General features: G+C 43.0%; 1 pseudogene across 1 annotated transcript; it reads right to left on the bottom strand.

Annotated features, from left to right (window-relative positions):
* Positions 1-1,359: 1,359 nt before the first annotated feature.
* Positions 1,360-3,028, bottom strand: LOC311236319 (E3 ubiquitin/ISG15 ligase TRIM25-like; annotated as a pseudogene). The gene has a single exon. The product of its transcript is annotated as an E3 ubiquitin/ISG15 ligase TRIM25-like (transcript).
* Between the last annotated feature and the right edge of the window lie 6,606 nt (positions 3,029-9,634).

Genomic DNA, 9,634 nt, shown 5'->3' with positions numbered 1-9,634 from the left:
ACATTTTCATTCTGTAGTTGATTGACTGAGCTCTCGATACAAGGATTAACACTAGACATAGTAGACAATAGGTAATTGTATTTGCATTCTTGGCTGTAAATGTTATTTTTTTTTGTTTTGTTTACATTTGTACAATATTGGAGTAAAACAGACTATATACCTACTCAACCCCCTCCAATGTAGTTTCTTCCTCTTCGGATGTATATATTTTTTTATTATCTCTTTTTCTTACACTACTGTATATTTGTATGTCTTGTATGTCATAAATGTCTTAATGAATTGAAAATGGAGGACCCTGATGTAAACTAGACGAAAGTCTTCTTTACATATCTGTAGATATATCTTACCTACTCTTAGTTACACTGCTGGCCAGTATGACTTACTACCATACTGTCTTTATACCTGTATCACTGTACAATGGAAATGTTAGCTTTAACTGCATTTCTCGTGTAGCACATGGAAATAGTGAGTTCAAGTCAATTCCTTTGCGTTTTGTTCAAAGTTCTATATTGAGGTTCAGTCTGTGAAACGGCAAGTTTCAAGCAAATATCCACACGGGTCCTTCTGGGTTTAGATGTCCACGTTTATTTAGTAAGAATAAAAGAACAAAAGACAAAATGCACAATATTCAATGAATGGTGATTCTTCCTAAACCAGCTCCTATCTAGGTCTGTCTCCCTCAAAGTCGGCCACCAGAAGAACAACTCTCTCTCTCTCTCCTTGAGCTCTTTTGATAACGCAGATGGGTCTGTTCTGTTCTAAAACTAAATAGTTGCATTTACGACTGACCCATGCCCCACACATCCTGGCTGTGGGTTCAACCGAAGGCCTTGAAGATAGAAGAGTGTCCTGTATGAAGTGTCCCGGCTGCCCAGAGATAAGAGGTGAGGGAGAAGGTTATAGGCTGAATCCACCTCCACATGGAGGTCCGGCCCCCACATTGTTACCAACCCCCCCTGGAACAGAGAGAGGAGGGACAGACCCAAATCCCACAGTAATTCAAAATGACCAAAGGTGACAAAATACAAATACAATGGTTGCATATTGTGGTCCAGCCTACCCGGAGTATGGAAATAAATATTTGTACTTCCCCATATGCAAAGGAACAGAGGTATTGAAGATAGGAATTAAATATGTGAATATGCAAATATCCAACCAAACAAACTTTACCCCGGTAGGCAAGAAACTAGAAACAAAGCTAAACATAGTGTACAGTATGTGTGTGTGTGTCGCTCAGAACAATGATAGAGTGACTGAGTGAATGTAACTCCTAATTACCTCATCTTTCACAACTCAGCATATTCAAGATACATTTAAACCCCAAACCCTGGGTAGAGGAGCTGTGAATGTCACTGATCTCTACTTCAGCTCACAGAACTCAGCCTCCCCAACCAGGTATGAATAAAACCTAAGTCCAGGATAGAGAGGCTGAGTGAATGTGGTGTTGACTCTGTGCAGGAGGGTCATTGTGTCAGAGACGCTGTAGAAGGACAGAGTACCTGCCCTGTGATCCAGGTACACTCCTATTCTGGAGGACCGGGGGCCCGGTACTGTTATGCTCTCGTTATTGTGTCTGTAATTACTTTGTGTGCAATCTAAAGTCCAGGATTTAGAATTGTATCCAAATCCACAGTTCTCCTTAGTGCCTGTTCTACTAATGTCTTTGTAGGAGGCTGCTACAGAAACCCATCCACTCCACTCCACCTCCCAGTAACAGCGTCCAGTCAGACCTTCTCTACCCAGAACCTGACGCCATTTAATAAATCTTTCTGGGTGATTAGGATATGACTGCTCTTGCTGCATCCGTGTTGCTTTTCTGTTCCCCTCAGACAAAGACAGACTTGTGTTTGTTGTGTTTGGGTCCAGTGTGATCTGAGAGAAATATTGTAAGAAGTCAGCTCTGGTCTTGGGCTCTGGTGGCAGTAAAACATTAACAGTATTCACTGTTGTTGAGATTCTGGGCCACTGCTCTTTCAGAACGTCCCCTAGTTTGTCTCTCAGCTCAGACACAACCTCAGTCACATCTGCAAAGTACAGGAGAGGAAGGACACTGATGCTGAGTGAGTCTGTAGACTCACTGGGACTGGAGAGGGGGGGGGGGGTAACTCTGTAGAAAGTGGATGTGGTCCTCTGTGTGTGAGAGCTGCTCCAGCTCAGTGTCTCTCCTCCTCAGGTCCGCTATCTCCTGCTCCAGTCTCTTCTGCACTTCTTCAGCCTGAGTCACTGTGGTCCTCTGTTGGGCTCTGATGACCTTCTTCAGCTCAGAGCGCCTCGTCTCCAAGGAGCGTATCAGCTCAGTAAAGATTCTCTCACCGTCCTCCACTGCTTTATCAGCAGAGCAATTGAGAGAATCAACAGCCTGTTGGGCCTCTTTGAGTTGCTTCTCTCTCCCCTGGACTCTCTGGTGGACTTTCTGCTGACTTATGCCAAGCTCTTTCTGTCTCTCCGTCCTTTCTGCTGCAGCTGAGACTGTATCATGGCCTTTATGTTCATCCATGGAACACAAATAACAGATGCACTGCTGATCAGTACGACAGAACATCTTCATAGCTTCATCATGACGAGAGCAGATGTTCTCCTGAAGCCGTGTGGAGGCTTTGACCAGCTTGTGTTTCTTAAAGGTATCAGATTGATAGTGAGGCTGGAGGTGAGTTTCACAGTAAGAAGCCAGACATACCAGGCAGGACTTGAGGGCCTTCTGCTTTCTCCCAGTGCAGAAATCACAGACCACGTCTCCAGGTCCAGCATAACAGTGATCAGGAGGAGCAGCTTGGAGTCCTGTCTTCATTAGTTGTTCTATCACTTCAGCCAGCATGTTGTTTTTCTTCAGAACAAGCCTCGGAGTAAAGGTCTCCCTGCACTGGGGACATGTGTAGATCCCCTTCTGATCACCGTGATCCCAGCAGTCTGTAATACAGGCCATACAGTAGCTGTGTCCACAGGGAATAGTTACCGGATCCTTCAGTAGATCCAGACAGATAGAACAGCAGAACTGGTCCCGGTCCAGATCAACTCCTTGCTGCGCCATTTTATTCTACAAATAGATGGGAGGCCGAAGGTCTCTAGAGGCTTCCGTTAATGAAATGATTGATCTGGTTAAACAGACTATATGTTATTGTAATATGAACTACATAATATACTATAATAACACATTTCCGTTTGTTGGCAACGGTTGTTGGGTCATATCTTTATGAAATTAATGTGTTGATAAGATAAAAACTACCTACGTTTGTGAAAAGGGGCGTTGCTGCGGAACCAATCAAAACGCGTTACAACGTCAGGTGACTTGATTTCTCCCAATGACATTCTTCAAGCCCTGGAACCAGGAAGTAAATATTGCTACTCGTACTGGATAGCTCTGCATTCGGTAAGCTCTCAATTCATTACTATTACTATTGAAATGCATTTTTACTTAACTTTACAGCATTATTCAAACGTGATAGGAAGTTATGAGTCATCAGCAGTTTATATGTTGTCCGTTTTGACGTCTGATTACACATTGGAAAATATTGTAGCCAGCTCACAAAGACTAACGTTACTAACGTTAGCATTTTAACTTTCTCAGATAGCAATCTAACATTACGATAGTGTAAATCAAACAACTTTAACCCAATACTAATAATAGTAACTTGTTTCACATTCTTGCTGTGTGTTACACTATGGTAATAGCGGTCTTTGTTGTTGCCTGTGACGTTAAAAATTTTACGTGGTCACAACCGTTACATGTACAAAATATACTGTCTCATATACTCTTCCAATATATAAATATAAATATATTGTTTTAGATGCTGTTGTCAGTCACTATGAATTACAAATGGGGGGCCCTGATGTAAACAAGACAAACGTCTTTCTCTGGTCTGCCTCCCCTTAACAATTGTGTGTATTGAGCTGTACTGTACTGTACCCATTCTGCAATCTGTTAATAACGTTTTCAATCAATCAATCAATCAACATTTATAACACAATAACAAGTGTGAAAATAACATGTTATTTATTTTAACAGTAACATGTATTACAAAAACATATTCCCTGTTGTCCCAAATTACTGCTCCTTAATGATGATGATTCTTTAGCTTGGCACTTTAAATTGGCACTTTGATGGCAAGCTCCACATTCTCTGCCCTTCAATCACTGGAAACAGTTATTAGCTGATGTTGTAACAATGGAGCTTTCTACAGCTAGATTAAATGGTGCAAACTATCAAACAATAGATAGCTGGAACCAACAATGTGCATTGTATGCCTGTACCTGTGCCTTCCAAAAAAGAAATAAAATATATGAAAAAAAGAAGATACAGTGTTCTGACAGTCCAAACACAGACACATGTCTGTACATGGTAGGTTGTTTGATTTGCATGTGCATCGCCCCTTCATGCATTGTGTTTTTTTTGCAGGAGCAGTATACAAGTTCCAGGATTGCGACTGGGGCTCGAAGAAATCTCTGGACTGCTGATCACCACATGGGAACTGTATTGAGAGGCATGAGCACAGTGAAGCAATAGTCGGGTGTCTGCTTCCTCCTGTATTGAGAACAGTGTTTGTAGTGGTAACACCTCCACCCCTGTGCCATCAGGGACTTCAACTGTGGCGGGTGGATTTACTGATCCCTCGAGAAAGTGCATTAACTTGGCTTTATCAGTTTTCACCATAGAGCCATCCATGTTCGCTATGGCTGCAGGGAAGGGTCCCAGACTGTAGACTAACATTTCCCCGATGTCAATCTTCCTGACTGTTCCCACCACTATAAGCCTGGCGAAGAGGTCTCGGTCTGCTTTCAGGGCCATCTCCTTGCCTCTCACCTTGGTAACACTTGATGTTGTTGTGTCCTTGAAGGTTTTGAGTTTCATCTTTTTTACAGGAGCATGGAAGTCCACCTCATCTGTTAGGAGACGTTGTTTAAAGAAATCGCCAAATGCCTTCTCACTGTACTAGTTACACATTACACACATACAAATGACAATAACACTATGTAACAACCATCAAATGCACTCACAGCACACACATCCACACGCACACACTCACTTTAAACAAACAACTCACTGCAGCACCCACTTTAGAACACCTAAACACACTTTATATTTATTGGCAAAGAATATGCACTACAACCCATACCTCATTACACCTTACTGTAAATTGTACCTCATCCCATTTCTGCATTGTACTGTATAGTATATTGTATTGTAACTCAGTTACTTTTCTACTCTGCATTGTACATTGTATGTATATATTGAACACTTGTCTACGTACTTGACTTCTATTTTTATCTAGCACAATCTCTGGAGCAAAACAGAAAGAAGCATTTTATATAAAAGTATTCTGTACTTCTGTATGACAACTAATAAAGAAACTTGAACATCAAAAAATCAACATTCTGTTCTCTATGCCAGGCTAGATCTGACCTTGACTCATGTTACAGGATTAATACACACTTTATACACAAATTGCATATAGCATTCTCTTTGGTAGCATTCATTCTGTGTTTATTGTGTCATACTGGGGAATAATATTAATATTATTATGTCCTATTGGGGACATAATTTAAAATTCTGAGCAATTCGATCGTTTTTTTTATGGAGAGGACGTCTGACATTAATTGAAAACTGTATTAACAGATTGCAGAACGGGTACAATACAGTACAGCTCAATACACAATTGTTAAGGGTATGCAGACCAGAGAAAGACTTTCATCTTGTTTACATCAGGGTCCCCCATTTTCAATTCATCATAACATATATGACATACAGATACAGTAGGCCTACTGCTACATCTATACATTTAATTATGGCATACCAGATTTGCAAATACAGTACTGTTTATGATACAAAGAGTCCAGAAAAGTATAAAACAATTGCAGATGGGATGCAGACCAGAGAAAGACGTTTGTCTTGTTTACATCAGGGTCCCTCATTTGTAATTCAATGGGTTCAATGACAACAGCATCTAAAACAATATATTTATATGTATATTTATATATTGGAAGAGTATATTTATGAGACAGTATATTTGCAGTCCAGAGAGACTTTCGTGAGAGACCAACAAAGTGAGGTATGTAAAAACTTGGAATCAAATAGTGGTCGTAGATCTAACGTTAATATCACGTTAACAATCTAATGGCTAGAAAGCTCACCTGACGTCGATATGGCTTAATACAGTGCGAAATACAATCTTATAGTAAGAAACAAAACACAAGTTGAACATAGTTTTGAACGTTTTATTACAATAGTATTTAGGTCGGACCGTCGGATCTAACGTTAATATCATCTAAAGCTCATCTGTGACGTCGTTATGGTTAATACAGTGCGAAATACAATCTTATATAGTAACAAAACAATACACAAATTGAACATAGTTTTGAACGTTTTATTACAATTAGTATTTACTGTCTTATGTTGCGATGTATAATACAGCTAGCGTTCCAGTCAGATTCTCCGTTCTTGTTGACAGTTTTGGGGTCCGTACTTCCCGTTTCTGTATCCTGATTGGTTTATCAGCTAGAGGTGTCCCAAGATATGCATGAGCAAACATTGAATCTAAATGTAAGATTACGAACACCGATGACCAACAGACGGCTGGCCAACAAACGTATTTTGACTCAACATAATAACTAGATATTACACACAAAGAATTGTGTAGTCTGCCAACATGGATCAATCAAGTTCACTTTAGACTGACTCGGCCTCCCCTCTAAAAGACAACGACACTCCTAAGTTTTTTTTCTCAGGAAGAGTGATCGTGTGGGTGGGAGTGGCTCTGGGTGGGAGGTGCTTCCTGGTTCTATCTGTCCAGGGGAGGAGTCGCTTTAAAGAGACAGTGTCTATTTGACTGTGATTCATAGATAGAAGTTTTTTTTTTACTTAGTTCAGGACTTTCTATCGTCATCAACTACCTCTAATTAGTTTACTTTGTCAAGGAAACCCCACTAAAACTCATAAGCACAAAGAGAGACAGGCAAAATGGTAAACATACTCAATAAAACACTCTCTCTTTCTCTCTCTCTCTCTCTCTCTCTCTCTCTCTCTCTCTCTCTCTCTCTCTCTCTCTCTCTCTCTCTCTCTCTCTCTCTCTCTCTCTCTCTCTCTCTCTCTCTCTCTCGTTATTTCACTGATTTGATTGACTGATTTGTTTGAAGGCTGGTTTCTTACCAGTTTCCTTTATGTCTCAGAAAGACCCTGACTACATTGCTGGACATTGGTGTCAAAGTAAATCTGCAGTAATTATCATTTCATGAGCAAAGTCAAGTCAAGTCAAGTCAAGAGTTTTAATTGTCACGGCATACAGGTATACAATGAAATGCGGCTGGTCTTGCCCGCGACGATGTGCAATACAGTGGTACAACATATAATAGAATCCAATAAAATACAGTGGTACAACATATTAATAGAATCCAGTAAAAACAACAGTGCAATAAACAGGTACATGGTGTGCCATCTCGGTATCTGTACATAGTATTTACAGAGCATATAGGACATGCTAGGTAGCTTTAGTAGTGCAATACACTGTTCCTGATGTTATACTAATTTAAAGTGGCCTTTCCTCTGGCCATAAGTGTGCGTATGTGCGGCATGAGTGTTAAAGTGGCTGCTAGTGTGTGAGCGTGCTCAGCGTGCGTGTCGTGTATGTGCTTGTGTGTGCTTGTGTGTGGATAGTTCAGTTTCTGTGTCTCTCAATGTTCATTGTTCAAGGCTCTGATGGCCTGGGGGAAGAAGCTTAGCCTAAGCCTCTCCGTCCTAGTAGCTGGGGTACGCAGGCGTCTGCCTGACCTCAGCAGCTGGAACAGGCTGTTATTGGGGTGGTGGGGGTCTTTCATTATCCTGCAGGCTCTGGATTTGCACCTCTTGTTGTATAGAGCCTGCAGGGGAGGTAGCGCAATACCCGTGGTACGCTCGGCTGAGCGCACCACTCTCTGTAGGGCCTTCTTGTCCTGTGCCGTGCTGTTCCCATACCAGGCAGTGATGTTTCCGGTCAAGATGCTCTCTACAGCTCCTGAGTAGAAGGACTGGAGTATCTTCCCCGATACTCTGAACTTCCTTAACTGTCTCAGGTGGTAGAGGCGCTGCTTCGCTTTCTTTACTACTGTGTCTATGTGTGTTGACCATGTCAGATCCTCTGAGATGTGGACCCCCAGGTACTTGAAGCTGCTCACCCTGTCCACGGTAGCCCCGTTAATCATCAGTGGTGTGTGTGTCTCCTGCTGTCCTCTCCTATAATCCACGATCAGCTCCTTGGTTTTACCAATGTTCAGGAGCAGGCTGTTGTCCTGGCACCAACGTTCCAGTACCTCAACCTCCTCTCGGTAGGCCTTCTCGTCGTTGTCCGAGATCAGCCCCACCACCACCGTGTCGTCGGCGAACTTCACTATGGAGTTGGAGCTGAACTTGGCCACACAATCGTGTGTGTAGAGTGAGTACAGCAGGGGGCTTAGAACACAGCCCTGGGGGGGCCCGATGCTCAGGGTGATGGTGTTGGAGGTCTGACCCCCCACCCTGACCGCCTGGGGTCTTTCACTCAGAAAGTCCAGTACCCAGGCGCTCAGGGCGGAGCTCAGACCTAGCTCGATCAGCTTGTCCACCAGTCTGGTGGGGACTATGGTGTTGAACGCTGAGCTGTAGTCAATGAACAACAGTCTCACATAGCCCCCCTTCTGACGGTCAAGGTGGGAGAGAGTGCTGTGCAGTACCTGGGAGACCGCGTCGTCAGTGGACCTGTTTGTCCTGTATGCAAATTGCATAGGGTCCATATCACTGGGGAGAGAGGCACAAATGTGGTCCTTGACCAGCCTCTCGAAACATTTCATGACCACAGAGGTGAGTGCCACCGGTCTGTAGTCATTTGGGCATGTTGGGGAGGGTTTCTTCGGTACAGGGATGATGGTAGACATCTTGAAGCAGGCAGGGACTACTGACTCCGCCAGGGATTGATTATATATGGCGGTGAACACCGGGGCAAGCTGGTTTGCACAGGACTTAAGTATGCATCCTGTTATACCATCTGGACCCGCAGCCTTCCTGGTGTTCACCTGCATAAATGCTCTTCTCACACTGTGTTCCGACAACGAGAGAGCGCCCCCGCCCCCCCGCGGTTGCCCCCCCCCCTCCACAACAGCCGGTGCGCCAGTGACGTCACTAGCCAGAGGGCTAGCGGCGACACTGTCTACACCGAACCGAGCGTAGAAGGAGTTGAGTTTGTCCGCGAGAGAGGCGTCGTCGCTCCCCATTTCGGGGGCGCTGACTTTGTAGTCAGTTAGTCAGTTAAAGTTATATATATGAAATGATAATGCAATGAAAACCTATAAAACCCATGATTACAGTTGTTAATATGAAAACTGAATAACGTGATGCTACCAAATATGCATTATAATAGGTACAGTAACAAAGAAAGTAGAGAACCCAGGGGAGGAAAGAAAGTACTTGACGATTCTGTAAAAGATCCAGAGATAGAGATTGAGAACTACTCAATAATCAGGAATGATAGGAACAAACATGGAGGTGGTGTCTGTATGTACATACACAAAGACACCAAATTCATCAACAGAAATTACCTGAATCATGCATCAATTGAAACTGTATGGGTGGAAATCCTATTCGAAAGGGCGAAATCCCTACTGGTTGGCTCAATCTACAGACCGCCAGATCATA

This window comes from Notolepis coatsorum (assembly GCF_963971535.1).
Source record: "Notolepis coatsorum genome assembly, contig: SUPER_10_unloc_1, whole genome shotgun sequence".
Taxonomy (NCBI): Eukaryota; Metazoa; Chordata; class Actinopteri; order Aulopiformes; family Paralepididae; genus Notolepis; species Notolepis coatsorum.
The sequence above is the reverse complement of the archived record's forward strand: the minus strand, read 5'-3'. Positions and strand labels throughout refer to the sequence as shown.